Below are 17,260 nucleotides of genomic sequence, written 5' to 3' on the forward strand. Positions count from 1 at the left end.
GATATTCATTTATTCAATCACCAGATAATTATTCAGTGCCTACTACTTGACAGACTTTGCATTTGTTTTATATATGTGTGTGTGTGTGAGAATAAATATGTGGGCAGACAGATGATTAAATAAGTTATATATTATGTTACTGGATAGTAATGGCAATGCAAAAATAAGAAAAAGAGTAAGGGAAATAAGAGTTAAGAGTGGAGAATGTTACAGCTGTTTTAGAATTTGTCTAGTAGACTTTCTGGGAGGTCTTTACCAGAAAGCCTCCCCGCCGCTCCCCTCAAATTCCCATGTTATTTTTTTTTTTTAAGTGTGAATAGGTAGTTGGATTTTTTTTTTTTTTTTAAAGAGACGGGGTGGTCTGGGCACTAGTGGGTCATGCCTGTAATCCCAGCACTTTGGGAGGCTGAGGCAGGTGGATCACCTGAGGTCAGGAGTTCGAGACCAGCTTGCTCAACACGGTGAAACCCCATCTCTATTAAAAATACAAAAATTAGCCAGGCGTGGTGGCGCACGCCTGTCATCCTAGCTGCTCAGGAAGCTGAGGCAGAATAGCTTGAACCCGGGAGGCAGAGGTTGCAGTGAGCTGAGATCGTGCCACCACACTCCAGCCGGGGTGTCAGAGCAAGACTCAATCTAAAAAAAAAAAGAGAGAGAGACGGGGTTTTACTATGTTTCCCAGGCTGATTGCAAACTTGTGGGCTCAAGTGATCCTCCCACCTCAGCCTCCCAAAGGCTGAGATTACAGGTGTGAGCCACCATGCCTGGCTAGGTAGTTGGAATTTTAAATAATATGGTCAGAGGAGGTCTCATTTAGAAGGTGACATTTGACTGAGGCCCAAGAAGTAAGGGAGTCAGCCATGCAGTATATAGAAGATAAATCCAGGTAGAAGACTTTTTTTTTTTTGAGGTGGAGTCTCGCTCTCTCACCAGGCTTGAGTGCAGAGGTGCAGTCTTGGCTCACTGCAATCTGTGCCTCCTGGTTTCAAACAATTCCCCTGCCTCAGCCTCCTGAGTAGCTGGGACTACAGATGCGCACTATCATGCCCAGCTAATTTGTGTATTTTTAGTAGAGACAGAGTTTCACCATGTTGGCCAGGAGGGTTTCGATCTCCCGACCTCGTGATCCACCCGCCTCGGCCTCCCAAAGTGCTAGGATTACAGGCGTGAGCCACTGCGCCTGGCCAAGGTAGAAGAATCTTTCATTGCAAAAGCCTTAAGTAGGACTAGTGTGTTTAGCCCTTTCACAGACTAACAAGGAGGCTACTGTGGCTAAAGTAGACTGATCAAGGAGAGGAGGAGGTAAAGGAAATGGGGGAAATATAATGTAGGGCAATGTGGAGCACTGTAAAGGCTTTGGGCTTTAAGTGAAATCCAGAGCTGTTGCAGCTTTTTGTTGTTGTTGTTGTTGTTGTTTTTGAGGCAGAGTCTCACTCTGTCATGCAGGCTGAGTGCAGTGATGTGATCATGGCTCACTGCAGCCTCGAACTCCTGGGCTCAAGCAGTACTCCTCCGTCAGTCTCCCGAGTAGCCGAGACTACAAGCTTGCGCCACCATGCCTGGCAAATTTTTAATTTTTTTGTAGAGACAGGATCTTGTTGCCCAGGCTGGTTGAACTCCTAGATACAAACAGTCCTCCCACATTGTCCTCCCAAAGTGTTGGGATTACATGCGTGAGCCACTGCACCTGGCTAGGATTGCAGAGTTTTGAGCAGAGGAGTGACACTGTCAGACTTAAGTGTTAAAAGAATTGTCCAATGAATGGCTGTGCTGAAAATATATTTGAGGTAAAGTAAACTAGAAGCTTACTTCTAGGGGAGAATTGCTCAAGTGGTGCTCTTGAGTAGGTGATCAAATGGCAAATCTAGTATATAAATAGACTAGAGCATGGATAGCTCCATCTGTGATAACAGGTGGGAATTCAGGGTGTGTACATGTACATGACAGTAGGTAACTGGTGGGACTCTGGAAATTCCTTATTTCAGTTTTATAAGTGCAACAGGAAGCAAGGTCATTGAGTGTGAGGGAGGGAAAACTCAATGTAGGGTTGAGGTGAGAAGATATGAAATAGTTACTGGGAGAGTTAGAGAATGAAATAGACTGGGGATAATGTCTGGTAGCATTTATAGTGTACTCAAGATCAGCCAGCATGGTTGTGGATTTTTCTTTGTCTTTGCTTTCTTTCCTATGTTTGTGTAGGCAAAGATTTGGTGGGGATTGCGTTGAATTTTTTTTTTTTTTTTTTTTTTTTTTTACAGTGAATCCAAAGAAGGGCTAGACAACGAACTATATATGAGGGAGTGATTATAATTTCTTTTTCTTTCTTTTTTTTTTTGTTTTTGTGTTTTTAGACGGAGTCTCGCTCTGTTGCCCAGGCTGAAGTGCAATGGTATGATCTCGGCTCACTGCAACCTCTGCCTCCCGGGTTCAAGCAGTTATCGTGCCTCAGTCTCCTGAGTAGCTGGGATTACAAGCACGCGCCACCATACCTGGCTAATTTTTGTATTTTTAGTAGAGATGGGGTTTCACCGTGTTGAGCAGGCTGGTCTCGAACTCCTGACCTCAGGTGATCTACCTGAAATGCTGGGGTTACATGTGTGAGCCACAGCACCGGGCCTGATTATAATTATTACAATTGAAGCTGGGTAATGAAGGGAGAGAGGTTGTCAGAGGGGTGAGGGACAGTAAAAAGGTAATAGAATCAATGGATAGGAAATCCTGGTGGAGTCAAAGAATTTTTGGAGTAAGTCTAACATATGTAAATGTCTTTTAGCTCATCAAGAACTACAAAAATGTAACTAGCTAAGGTTTGACAAAGCTAAGTGATATAACTCTTCTCTGTACTTTTCTGTTAGTTGAAATGTTTCATTTATTTTTATGGCTGAGTGCAGTGATTCACGCCTGTAATCCCAGCACTTTGGGAGGCCAAGACGGGTGGATCACCTGAGGCCAGGAGTTCGAGACCAGCCTGGCCAACATGGTCTCTGCTAATAATACAACAAAATTAGCTGGACGTGGTGGCACTCACCTGTAATCCCAGCTACTCGGGAGGCTGAGGCAGGAGAATCACTTGAACCAGGAGGTGGAGACTGTAGTGAGCTGAGATTGTGCCATGGCACTCCATCCTGGGCAACAGAGTGAAACTTTGTCTCAATAAAGACAGGAAAAATGAAAGAAAGAATTATTTCATTTATTTTTTAAAACAAGCAGTTTTGTGAATGGGTGGAGAAGCAATGTTGGGTAGAGATTTTGTCCTCTCTGATTAAAGAGGATAAAGTGCCTTTAGAAGTATTTCTAGGCCAGAGAGAATGCCAATATAAGCCCAAGCATCTTATTATGGTCTAACACAGGTCTTTCTCGCTGTTCCAGTCTTCCTTACTAATGCCATCTCAGGACACTACTCTCATCCCCAAAGCCGTCTGCATATATCTACTGTATTACTCAGATGTTCTTCCCATCCTGAGTTTCTTGAGGAAAAGCAACCATTGGGTGCTTACGAGGTGTCAGCCACTTTACTAAGCACTTCGCTTACACTAGTGTTAATCGTTACAGCAACAAAAGTAAATACTATTATCCCTGTTTCACAGATGGGGGAAACAGAGAGGCTAGGGTTATCTGCCTTAGGCTCTACAAATGAGAAAGTGGTTGAAATACCTGGTCAGGCTTCCAGACTCCAGACCTCCACCTGACTCTTTTTAAATTGATATTTTTTATTATTTAGTTACTTTTATTAAAGTTATATGCACATGCTTTAGTGAATTCATTAATATGACAAAGGTCACAAAAAAGTCTCTGTGTACTTTCTTTTATCTCTTACTCCTGAGAGACAACCACTTTAAATTTTTTTTTTTTTTAATTTTTTGAGCTGCAAGTAAAACTGCTTTAAAATCATTTAGTAGTTGCTTTTGGTGTTTACCTTCCTCTTTTCTTCTCTTTTCTTCTCTTTTTTCTTTTCTTTTGGTTTCTTTTCTTTTTTTTTTCTGGAGACAAGAGTCTTGCTCTACTGCCAGGCTGGGGTGCAGTAGCACGATCTCGACTCATTGCAACCCCCAACTCCCTGGTTCAAGCGATTCTCCTGCCTCAGCCTCCTGAGTAGCTGGGATTACAGGCACACACCACCATGCCCAGCTAATTTTTGTATTTTTAGTAGAGGCGGGGTTTTACCATTTTGGCCAGGATGGTGTTGATTTCTTGACCTTGTGATCTGCCCACCTTGGCCTCCTAAAGTGCTAGGATTACAGGCATGAGCCACCGTGCCTGGCCTACCTTCCTGTTTTTAAGGTGCAGTCTTTTTACTAGTTACTTTTTTCCTTGATTTTACAGTCTAGTTACTTTTTCCTTTTTTCCTTACTTACTTCAGACAGTAAGAAATATCTGATTTCTTACTAATGAAAGTTAAGATTTAGTTTCTTTTACGTGCTCCTTCTCCAAGTATAGACACATACTTCCCACTTGAACTGCTCATGTTTTCCAATATAATTACATTGAAATTTTAGTCACATTAGCATTCAATATATACATTGTCTCTGTTAATGCTATTTTTTTCATTTAGTTTTCTGTATGCTTATGACTAATTCAACTCAGATTTTAGTTGTTTACATATCAATTTCATGTTTAAAAAAAAATCTCTTGTAGAGCCTTCTTAACTGCTCCATTCTGGACTGGTTGCTCGCTAGACCTGCCTTAATCCTACCATGTTATGACGAAGATGGAAATCCTACCATCTTATGATGGGAGACCCATTTTTATCATCCTGTAATTAACTTTCTGTGTTGGAGTCTCAGTTTTCTAGATACCATGTCATGCTCTTTCTTGGTTTACATCATTGTTTTGGTGGAATGAGAGAAGGCACAATAACACTTTGTTTTTTGTTTGTTTGTTTTTTGTACTTTCAGTGTCTGAAAATGTGTTTATTCTACCTACTTATTTGATAGTCTGGTTATTCTAGGTTGAAAATTATTGTCTCTCTGAATTTTGAAGGAATTTTTTCATTGCTTTCTTTGACACCGGTTGATAAAACTGGAGCCCTCTTTGTATGTGACCTGGTTTGTGTCCCTGGAGTTTTATAGAATCTTTGATTCCAGAATTACACAGTTTTTACTACAGTGTGCTTTGCTGTGATTCTCTTTGTCAACCTTTGTGTTGGTCACTCTTTAGCAACTCTTGTGAGTTCTCTTAATTTGAAAACTAGTATTTTTTTTTTTTTTTTTTTTTTTGAGGCAGAGTCTCGCTCTGTCGCCCAGGCTGGAGTGCAGTGGCGCGATCTCGGCTCACTGCAAGCTCCGCCTCCCGGGTTCCCGCCATTCTCCTGCCTCAGCCTCCCGAGTAGCTGGGACTACAGGCGCCGCCACCACGCCCGGCTAATTTTTTTGTATTTTTAGTGGAGACGGGGTTTCATTGTGTTAGCCAGGATGGTCTCGATCTCCTGACCTCGTGATCCGCCCGTCTCGGCCTCCCAAAGTGCTGGGATTACAGGCTTGAGCCACCGCGCCCGGCCGAAAACTAGTATTTTTTAATTCTGGGAACTATTTATGGATTGGTTGGTTGAGGCAAAACATGCAAAAAATGAAATTTACCACTTTTTAACCATTGCTGAATGTACAGTTCGGTGGCATTAAGTACATTGACATTGTTGTAGAGCCATCATCACTACTCATTTCCAGAACCTTTTTATTGTCCCAAATATAAATTCTGTACCCATTAAATGATAATGACCATTCTTCCTTCCTCTCAATCCCTGTCTAGCTTTTGTGTCTTTGAGTTTGGTGGATTTTAGGTACCTCACTTAAGTGACATTATAAAATATTTTGTGTCTGGCTTATTTTACTTTACGTAATGCTTTCAGGGTTCAGGGTTGTTTTTACCTTTTAGCCATTGTGAATAACACTGCCGTGAATGTTGGTGTGCGAGTGTCTAAGTCTCTGCTTTCACTTCTTTTGGGTATACACCTAGAAGTAGAATTGCTGGATCATACGGTAGTTCTGTGTTGAACTTTTCGAGGAACTGTTTTCCACTATGGCCGCGCCATTTTACGTTCCTATCAGCAGTGCCCAGTGGTCCCAGTTTCTCCATATCCTCATCAATGCTTGTTATTTTCAATTTTTAAAAAATATTTTTGATTTAAAATAATTACTGGCTTCTTCTCCACTTTGTGTGTGTGTATTTTTTTCTTTTTAAACTGGTCATTTAGACTTTGGACCTCTTGTACTACTCTTATAATTTTCTGATTACTTCTCTCCTTTTTATAAATGTCTTTAAACAATTCACCTTTTAAAAAGAATGTTAAATAGTACCATCATTAAATCAGTAGTTTTGTTTTATTTTAACTCCTCCTCTTCCCTCCGAATCTATAGTTTTCTTGTGTAGAATTTTCCAGGTAACTCAGAAAACTTGCTGACTATTATTACTCAGGATGTGGAGATTCCTGCCAGTTAGTGGACCCATATTTTCCTGCAATTTCTTAGTCTTCAAGAATCCTAGCTCCATTTGATAACTATGAGTAGTGCTTTTTGAATAACTTCTTTTGGAGGGATGAGACTACAGCAAGCTGCAGTTCTGTTTTGTTTTTTAGAGACTGTTCCTCTTTCGCCCAGGCTGCAATGCAGTGGCACAGTCATAGCTCACTGCAGCCTTGAACTTCTAGGTTCAAGCAATCCTCCTACCTCAGCCTCCCGGGTAGCTAGGATTACAGGTACGTGCCACCATGCCTGGATAATTTTTAAATTTTTTTGTAGGGATGGGATCTTGCTATGTTGCCCTGGCTGGTCTCAAACTCCTGGGCTCAAGCAGTCTTCCTGCCTCAGCCTTCCAAAGTGTTGGGGTTACAGGCATTGGCCAATGTGCCTGGACCTAGTTTTGTTCTTAAAAAAGCATTTCCAGGCCGGGCGCGGTGGCTCAAGCCTGTAATCCCAGCACTCTGGGAGGCCCAGGCGGGCGGATCACGAGGTCAGGAGATCGAGACCATCCTGGCTAACACGGTGAAACCCCGTCTCTACTAAAAAAAATACAAAAAACTAGCTGGGCGAGGTGGCGGGCGCCTGTAGTCCCAGCTATTCGGGAGGCTGAGGCAGGAGAATGGCGTAAACCCGGGAGGCGGAGCTTGCAGTGAGCTGAGATCCGGCCACTGCACTCCAGCCTGGGCGACAGAGCGAGACTCCGTCTAAAAAAAAAAAAAAAAAAAAAAAAAAGCATTTCCAACAATTCAGATCATTGGTCTGGGCAAAGGTGGGCGAGACCTCAAAAGCAAAGACAACGAAAGCGAAAATAGACTAATGGGATTACATCAAGCTAAAAAGCTTCGGCGCGACAAGGGAAAAGTCAGCAGAGTGAAGAAAATGGAATGGGAGAAAATATTTGCAAACTATCTTTCTGACAAGGGATTAATAACTAGAATATATAGGGAACTCAACTCAAAAGCAAAAAACACCAAATAATCCAGTTAAAATGGGCAAATTATCTGAACATTTTTCAGAAGATATACAGGTATATGAAATACTTTCAACCTGGCTAATCATCAGGAAAATGTAAATCACAACCACAGTGAGATGATATACACCCCAGTTAAATGACTATTAACAAAAAGACAAGCCAGGCATGGTGGCACACACCTGTAGTTCCAGCTGCTTGGGAAGCTGAGGTGGGAGCATCACTTGAGCCCAGGAGGCAGAGGTTGCAGTGAGGTGAGATTGCACCACTGCACTCCACTCTGGGTGACAGAGTAAGACCATGTCTAAAAAAGAAAGAGTAATAGCAGATTCTGGCAAGGGTGCAGAAAAAGGGAAACACTAGTACACTGCTGGTGGAAATGTAGATTGGTACAGCTACTATGCGAAACAGTGTAGAGGTTCCTCAGAAACCTAAAAATAGGTCTGCCGTCTGACCTAGCCATCCCCACTGTTGGATGAATGTCCACAAGAAAAGAAATCAGTATGTCAAAGAGATACGTGCACTTTCTTTTTTTTTTTTTTCCATTTTTGAGATGGAGTCTTGCTTGTTTCCCAGGCTGGAGTGCAGTGGTGCAATCTCGGCTCACTGCAACCTCTGCCTCTCAAGTTCAAGTGATTCTCCTGCCTCAGCCTCCCCAAATAGCTGGGACTGCAGGCACACACCACCACGCCTGGCTAATTTTTGTGTTTTTAGTAGAGACGGGGTTTCTCCATGTTGGCCAGGCTGGTCTTGAACTCCTGATCTGCCTGCCTCGGCCTCCCAAAGTGCTGGGATTACAGGCGTGAGCCACCACGCCTGGCCGATACTTGCATATTTATTGCAGCACTGTTTACAGTAGTCAAGATAGAGAATCAACCTAAGTATCTGTAAATGGATGCATGGATAAAGAAAATGGGTGTGTGTATATATATATGTACACATATATACATCTATAATACACATATATATATATACACATATACACATACACACACACACCATGGAATACAATCCAATTCAGATATAAAAAGAATGAATGAAGTCTCATCCTTTGCACCAGTGTGGATGGAACTGGAGATCATTAGATTAAGTGAAATAAGACAGGCACAGAAAGACAAATATCACATGCTCTCATGCATTATGTTGGAGCTAAAAAAGTTGAACTTAACGGAGGTAGAGAGTAGAATGAGGGTTATCAGAGGCTGAGAAGGGTGGGGGGCCAGGGATGAATAGAAGTTGGTTAATAGGTACAAAAGTACAGTCAGATAAAAAGAGTACGTTTTAGTATTTGATAGCACAGTAGGATGACTATAGTTAATAATTTATTGTATATTTCAAAATAGCTAGAGAAGATCTGAAATGTTCCCAACACAAATGATAAATGTTTGAAATAGATATCCCAAATACTGATTTGACCAATACACATTGCATACATGTATCAAAAGTGTCACGTGTATCCCATAAATATGTATAATTATGTATCAGTACAAATTTCCAGTTTATCTTTTTTAGTTTTGTCATATGTAGATGGAGATTCCCCGGAAGGGTTAATTCATTTAATAGTGTTGACATGTTCATTTTCCATGTATTCAGTCCTTAAACCAAAGTACAAATTGTTCTTTTGATAGGTACTTTGCTTTTAATGATTTTTTTCTTCTTTTTTTGAAAGTATGAGATACAGAAAAAATGCATTCCAGATAATTATTACTTACTTGATTGGTAATTTTAAAGTAGCACATAACTCTGGGGTATACTTTAAAATAGCAGTGAAAGTAATCTGTATATAAAATTACACAAAATAAATGAATACCAAAATATTAAAAGCCAACATAGCAGACATTGTTAAGATACTTTTGTTTTACTTTCAAACTCAAGATTCTTCAGGATAAAACCTTTGTATTAAAATATACAGTAATCTCTCACCACTTGTGGCTGTGCCAACTCATTTTTGTATTTCAGTAACAGATTTTAAACTTTAATCACTTACATATGCCTTTCAGTCTCCCTAAATTTAAAAATGGAATGATTATTGTCTTTGCTGTATATCACATGAATTGGTCTTTGGGTTGGATGAAAGGGGGATTTTTTTCCCCCTCCGCTTAATACACAGGTGACTATACCCAAGAAAAAAATTCTAGATTAGATCTTCATAGTCCGTTATCTTGTACAACTGAAAGTGATTCATGAGATAGATTTTAATGCTAATGAGTATTTATTTTTTAAATGAACCATCTGTATATTAGGTTTAGATTATTTAGATTTCTTTATCTCTGTTTCTTTAAAAAGATGTATATACACGTGCCACAAATTTTATTCCTCAAATTTTGTGACTTTGATCTTGGCAGTTCTGATTTCCCCAGTCTTTTTATTTTAAGGTAAGCAGAAAGCAGTAAGATGTTAACAAAAGGGATTGTGTGTTGTAGTGTCCTCCACCAGGGACCACTTCCCTCCCATGGTTCATTTGGCAATGGCTTAGAGATATTTTTTTTACCACTTGGAGTGAGGATTGCTACTGGATAGAGGTCAGGGATGCAAATATCCTACAGTGCACACAGACAGCAGCTCATCGGAAGCTAAAACCCTTTGACTCAAGATGTCCATAGTGCAGAGTTTGAGAAACTCATTTATTGTTTATATTAAACACCTGCTCCTTGCTTTACTTTGGTCAATGTATTTCCAATTCCTTTTTCTGTAAGGTTCAGCTTAAAGTTCCAACTTTGTCCTGAAGCCCTTCCTTGGTGAGCCTAAACCTACATTGTGATCTCTAGGTTCTGTTGTACTATCACTGAAATCTCTGCAATTAAGTGTTTATGATGTCTTATTTTTTTTTATTTTTTATTTTTTTCTGTTGAGACGGAGTCTTGCTCTGTCACCCAGGCTGGAGTGCAGTGACACGATCCTGGCTCACTGCAAGCTCTGCCTGGCGGGTTCACTCCATTCTCCTGCCTCAGCCTCCCCAGCAGCTGGGACTACAGGCGCACGCCGCCACACCCGGCTAATTTTTTTGTATTTTTGGTAGAGACGGGGTTTCACTGTGTTAGCCAGGATGGTCTCGATCTCCTGACCTCGTGATCCGCCTGCCTCGGCCTCCCAAAATGCTGGAATTACAGGCGTGAGCTTAATATCTGTAAGTCTGGTTTTCCAAATGAATTTTGTTTTACTATTTAAGCACACCTGCTGGCAGGAACAAAGTAATTTTGTTAGTCAAGGATTGTCGCATATTTCTTCAGGACTTGCTAACTGCTGTTGACCTTGATGTTAGGGCTGAGTTGGTAGAATGAATAAAAGGGCCCAGGTCCTACCTACCTGGTCCTGTCTGGCACATGTGGGGGTGAAGGGATAGATCAGTCCCTGTTGATGGCAGATTGGGATTGGTATCAACTAGATTTTAGAGGAGGTGGTAAAAAGTGGTAGCAAAAGTGGTGAGAAAAGTGACTCCCTGGTTGCAGGGAGGAAGGTAGATCCACTTCAGCCATTAAGCTAGTACAAGTTTAAAAAGTCAACATCTCTTTGTTGGCTGTGGTCATTGTGAGCCATGCTGTTAGAAGAGTCGTCTTTGCTACAGCACTTATGTAGAAGGGAGGAGTCCGTGTTGGTATAGTAACAGATTCTAGGGACATTTTTCTTTTTCTTTTTCTTTCTCTCTCTCTTTTTTTTTTCTTTTTTTTGTTTTGAGATGGAGTCTCTCTCTCTCTCACCCAGTGGAGTGCAGTGTCACCCAGGCTGGAGTGCAGTGGCCCGATCTCGGCTTACAGCAGTCTCCACCTCCCAGGTTCAAGCAATTCTCCTGCCTCAGCCTCCCGAGTAGCTGGGACTACAGGCGTGCGCCACCTTGCCCGGCTAATTTTTGTATTTTTAGTAGAGACAGGGTTTCACCATTCTGGCCAGGTTGGTTTCGAAATCCTGACGTCGTGATTCGCCCAGCCAGGGACATTCTCAATAAGGGCTCAAAAGGCTAAAAATTAAGCACGAGTCAGGCTAACCAGAACATACTGTTGGTTAGACTTTTTGTTTTAATTGGTAGGGAGAGGTGAGTGAGTAGATAGTAATTTGAATCTTTAGGCATTTTTAGAATCCTTATCATGAATATGTAAGGTACCAAGTAAGAAACCCAAGTTTACACTGAGCTATTGTCTGAAAGTTTGTGTTACCTTCTGAAGCTTTCTTTTTCATCTGATTGGATCCTTTATGTGTACAACCATTTAGCAGTCTAATTTGAAAAATTCACTTTCAGTGGCAAATACTTTCCCTTCAGAATTTTTATCAAAACTTTATTGCTTCGAAGCAGGTATCATGCCATCTTGAGATCATGCCATCACTCAGAAGTTTCTGAGTGAGAAAATATGTAACACTTCAAAGATAAGTTCAAAATAGGAAACATGAGAAATATTTTAGTGTCATTTCATTTATATCAAAAACTATACTTTTTTTTGATGAGACTGAGGTTTTTTTTTTTTGTTGCCCAGGCTGGAGTGCAGTGGCACCGTCTTGGCTCACTGCAACCTCCGCCTCCCAGGTTCAAGTGATTCATTCTCCTGCCTCAGCCTCCTGAGTAGCTGGAATTACAGGCATGCACCACCACACCAGCTCATTTTTGTGTTTTTAGTAGAGATGGGGTTTCACCGTGTTTGCCAGGCTGGTCTCACTCCTGACCTCAGGTGATCCACCCGTCTGGGCCTCCCAAAGTGCAGGGATTACAGGTGTAAGCCACTGTGCCTGGCCAAAAACAATACTTTTTATCTTTGAAGCAGTCAGTGCAAAATGAGAATCCAAAAATTCTGTTCATACTTGTATCACATAATTTACTTTTTCCATAACACAAAAATAAGCAAAAGACAAATAATTTTAGAGAGGTGGGGAAGGTGCCCATGGTTCTTAACTGGGGACAATTTTTGTCTCCCAGGGAACATTTGATAATGTTGGGAGAGATTTACGGTTGTCACAGTTGGAATGGGTGGTGTGCTATAGGTTTCTAGTAGGTAGAGGCCAGGAATGTAGCTCCATATCCTACAATACAAAGGACATCCTTCTATGACAAAGAATTACATCCAACTTGAAAATGTCAGCAGTGGCCGGTCCTGGTGGCTCACACCTATAATCCCAGCACTTTAGGAGGCCAAGGCTGTGGATCACCTGAAGTCGTCAGGAGTTTGAGACCAGCCTGGCCAACATGGCGAAATACCGTCTCTACTAAAAATACAAAAATTAGCCAGGCATGGTGGTGGGTGCCTGTAATCCCAGCTACTCAGGAGGCTGAGGCAGGAGAATTGCTGGAACCTGGGAGGTGGAGGTTGCAGTGAGCCGAGATCACGCCATTGTACTACAGCCTGGGCGACAAGAGTGAAACTCTGTCTCCAAAGAGAAAAAAGAAAAGAAAATGTCGGTAGTGCCAAAATTGAGGAAGCCCTAGGAGGAGGGATTGCAAAGGACCTATTAACACAAAAAACAAGCATCTTGTGGCCAGAATCAGGTAAAAATATTCAATTTCACTAGCAATGAAGGAAATATTAATTAAACTGTTTCTCTACTAGCATATTGACAGAGTTTTTGAAAGATTATCATACTCAAATGAAACATGTTGGTTTATATTACTGATGACACTATAAAGTGTGGTACATTGTGTCTGGGGAGTTTTTGAAGGTCGAATCAAAAGTCTTGATATTTGTACTTCATACTTTAGACTCAATAATTTCACTTACAGAAATCTATCCTCAGGTGATAAATAGATGCCTACAAAATTTATTAGGCTGTTAATCACATAACTGCATAATTAATTGTAATGAAGTAGATGTGACCAAATTTTTTTTTTTTTTTTTTTTTGAGACAGTCTTGCTCTGTCAGGCTGGAGTGCAGTGCAGTGGCATAACCTTGGCTCACTGCAACCTCTGCAATGAGTTCAAGCGATTCTTCTGCCTCAGCCTCTCAAGTAGCTGGAATTACAAGCGCTCACCACCACGCCTGGCTAATTTTTGTATTTTTAGTAGAGATGGGATTTTGCCGTGTTGGCCAGGCTGGTCTCCAACTCCTGATCTCAGGTGATTTGCCTGCCTCAGCCCCCCGAGAGTGCTTGGTTTACAGGCGTGAGCCACTGCACCCAGCCCTAAATCTTTTTTTAAACAGTGATTAATAAATTATGGCACAAATATGTGTTGCAGTTAAAAATCTTGCTTTCAAAGACTATTTGTCCCATGCAAATACCCATAGTGAGTAAGGAGAGGGGAAAAAGGAATTTTTTTTTTTTTTTTGAGACGGAGTCTCGCTGTGTTGCCCAGGTTGGAGTGCCGTGGCCCGATCTCAGCTCACTGCAAGCTCTGCCTCCTGGGTTCACGCCATTCTCCTGCCTCAGCCTCCCGAGTAGCTGGGACTACAGGCGCCCGCCACCACGCCCGGCTAGTTTTTTGTGTTTTTTAGTAGAGACGGGGTTTCACCGTGTTAGCCAGGATGGTCTCGATCTCCTGACCTCGTGATCCACCCGTCTCGGCCTCCCAAAGTGCTGGGATTACAGGCTTGAGCCACCGCGCCCGGCCGGAAAAAGGAATATTAAACTAGAATGTCAAATTTGAAAAATATATTCAAATGTTACTTTAGTGATGATGGTTGACTGCAGATTATGGATACATTTTACTTTTATGTCTTTCTGTATTATAATTTCTTACAACGGCTGTACTATTGATGTAATCAGAAAAAACACATTATTTAGTTTTTAAATCCTATTAACATTTCGGAGTAGTCTCAATATTTTTCAATTGACTGACTAATCTGTCCTTTACCATATATCAGATTTTCATTTATGTGTGGGTCTGCTTCTTCGCTGTCTTCTGTTCCACTCATCCGTTTTAATGTTCAGTTAATCAACAAGATGTAATATGATGTTGAATGATAATGTAAAAGAATCTCTTGTTTCGTGCCCCATTTATAGAGGTAGTAATTTGTGTTTTTTAAATTAGTCTTTAAAAAGTCATAATTTTGTGTAAGCAACAGTGTTTTCTTACTTTTGAAAATCTTTCACTTATTTAATTCAGCATTCAGATGAAATACACTTACTTTGTTTACCTCAGTTATATAATTAAGACTGAGTTGTCTGACATTTTAAGTCTTCTGATTGAAATATCTGCCTTTTAAACATTAAGTGTATTTTAAGCCTGTCACCTTTAATGAATGATTAGATCCATTAGATTTTATTTATTCATTGTCCTCAAATTCCTGTTTGATGTTTATAAATGGTGCAGTATTTGCTATCCTTTGGAGTAGCTAATAGTAGTAGGACTCTCCTGTGCTTTGTTGTGTTCTTAGTGTTCCTCACACTTTGTGTGCAATGCAGATAGGCTGAGTAGAGAGTAATCTTAATAGAATTGGGAATGGTAGGAAGCAGTACTTAAGGTGGTTGGCTGCTGGCCACTAAATTGTTGTAGCACCACTTGGGAAAAGAAAAGGTGGACTTTCTGTCCTTAAGCCTCTGGAAAATACGTTTAACCTTTAGAGAATTGTGAGAGAAACATGTTCGAATATGAACTTACGAGCTCCTATGGAGAGAAAAGGTCAGTGTAGAATCTAGCACTAGGATGTATTTATTAGAGATATGAATTGTACTTTCCTACAGGACAAAGTGCAAAAATAGGAAAATGGAAGGGGAGCAGAAAAAGAAAGTGAAGGGAGGTGAAGCTACTTAAAGTTAATGGGTGATTAATTTCAGTAAATTATTGAGTTAATTTCAGCAAAGTATATTTAAATTTTGAGTATGTATTGGAGGGGATTTTATGTGGAGAAATTTGTACTGAAGTTGAAAATGTGTTTGTGTTTCATGAGCATCTTTTTAGAATAATTTGATTTTCGTATTGAAAACTAAGGGTTTTTTTTGTTGTTGTTCTCATTTCTACTCATCCAGTGAATGTATGTTCCTAAGAAATTGTTTTTGTTGCCAAGTTTTTAGTTGATTTGCTCATGGCCTATTTTTTGTGCCTGAATATAACTTCTTGTTTTTGGAGATGGATTTTCGCTGTCGCCCAGGCTGGAGTGCAGTGGCGCAATCTTGGCTCACTGCAACCTCCGCCTCCCGGGTTCAAGCAATTCTCCTGCCTCAGCCTCCCGAGTAGCTTGGACTACAGGTGTGCGCCACCATGCCCAGCTAATTTTTGTATTTTTAGTAGAGACGGGTTTCACCATGTTGGCCAGGATGGTCTGGATCTCTTGACCTCATGGTAAGCCCGCCTCAGCCTCCCAAAGTGCTGGGATTACATGCTTGAGCCACTGCGCCTGGCCCCTGAATTATATAACTTTTAGGGAAGCATTTTCTTTTTTTTTTTTTTTTGAAACGGAGTCTCGCTCTGTCGCCCAGGCTGGAGTGCAGTGGCCGGATCTCAGCTCACTGCAAGCTCCGCCTCCCGAGTTCACTCCATTCTCCTGCCTCAGCCTCCGGAGTAGCTGGGACTACAGGCGCCCGCCACCTCGCCCGGCTAGTTTTTTGTATTCTTTAGTAGAGACGGGGTTTCACCGTGTTAGCCAGGATAGTCTCGATCTCCTGACCTCGTGATCCACCCGTCTCGGCCTCCCAAAGTGCTGGGATTACAGGCTTGAGCCACCGCGCCCGGCCCTAGGGAAGCATTTTCTGTTTTTGTTTTTATCAAATAGCTGTCCTCCATCAAAAAGCTGTATCTTTCACATTTTATGAATGCCCTCCCCATATATATATATGGAATAGTATCACTTGAATTGCATCGTATTGATCTAATTTAGAGTAAGTGCTTGATTTATTTGAAAGTTAAGACTACAGTGTGTTCATAATTCATGTCAATTTATGGGGCTTAATTTCTGTCTCATGAGTTAGTACCATAGAGTCTTTTAATCTCTTCAGAATTTCCATTACCTGGGGTCCCATACCTCTTGTCTGGCTGTTCCCATTAATGTGCTTTTTTTGGACCTCAAAGATGTCATGTCAGATGGTTGATGGAAGGATGAGATTAAAACACACCACAAGACCCTATGCATATATAAATCTGAACTCATAAAATACTATGAATTAGTGGGTGATTATTAAAAGTACAAAAAATTATTAAAGAAATGAAAAGTATAATCCTATTTTAGTGTAACTTTCCCTGGTATGTTTATGAAGTGCATGTGGGGAGTCTTATAAAGTTTAAAGATAAATTTTAGGAACCAAAAGCAATTGTACATTAAGAAGGATTCTTATTAGGCATATCAAAAATTCTGTGATGTGCAGATCTGCTTGTTAAACCTCAAATTCCCCTTTCTAAAATAGGATAGGGAAAGGAAAAAAGTAATCATGCAAATAGCTTTTCATCCTCACCATTTTAAAAAGTAGTAGCGGTAAAATACATTATTGACTCATTTAATAGAATGGAATTGTTGGATTACAAGTCTGCATTTACCTTCCTGAGGAACTGCCAAGTACTTTCCAAAGCAGCTACACCATTTTACATTCCCACCAGTAATGTATGACATTACCAGTTTCCCCACATCAACCCAGCACTTGTTTATTATTCATCTTTTTGATTATAGCCACCCTAGTGGGTGTGAAATGGGTGTCTCTTTGTGGTTTTGATTTGCATTTCTGTAATAGATAATAATGTTGAGCATCTTTTCATATGCTTATTGGCCATTTGTGTATCTTCTTTGTGGTGAAATACCTATTGAAATATATGTAATGTAAACCTTACCATTTTAACAATTTTAAGTGTACAGTTTATTGGCATTAAGTACACTCACAATGTTACATTACCTTCAAGATCATCCATCTGCAGAACTTTTCATCTACCCAAACTGAAACATTGTACACATTAGAGAGTAAGTCCCTGCACCTTCCTCCCCACAGTGTCAG

General features: G+C 40.7%; 1 protein-coding gene and 1 pseudogene across 9 annotated transcripts in view; both read left to right on the plus strand.

The window, feature by feature from the left end:
• The window catches only part of PPP4R2 (protein phosphatase 4 regulatory subunit 2), a 73,317-nt gene that overhangs the window by 32,868 nt on the left and 23,189 nt on the right, over nt 1–17,260 (plus strand). The window contains exon 3 of one of the 9 annotated variants that reach the window (XM_077993332.1): nt 2,352–2,389. The exons of 7 other annotated variants lie outside the window; for them this stretch is intronic. The gene's annotated coding sequence lies outside the window, so the exon portion shown is untranslated. Of the gene's footprint in view, nt 1–2,351; nt 2,390–12,687; nt 12,896–17,260 lie in introns of those variants that run through there. One more of the 9 variants, XM_077993334.1, reaches the window with a different exon arrangement.
• On the plus strand, nt 203–268 carry LOC114676562 (U7 small nuclear RNA; annotated as a pseudogene).

This window comes from Macaca mulatta, chromosome 2 (assembly GCF_049350105.2).
Source record: "Macaca mulatta isolate MMU2019108-1 chromosome 2, T2T-MMU8v2.0, whole genome shotgun sequence".
Lineage (NCBI taxonomy): Eukaryota > Metazoa > Chordata > Mammalia > Primates > Cercopithecidae > Macaca > Macaca mulatta.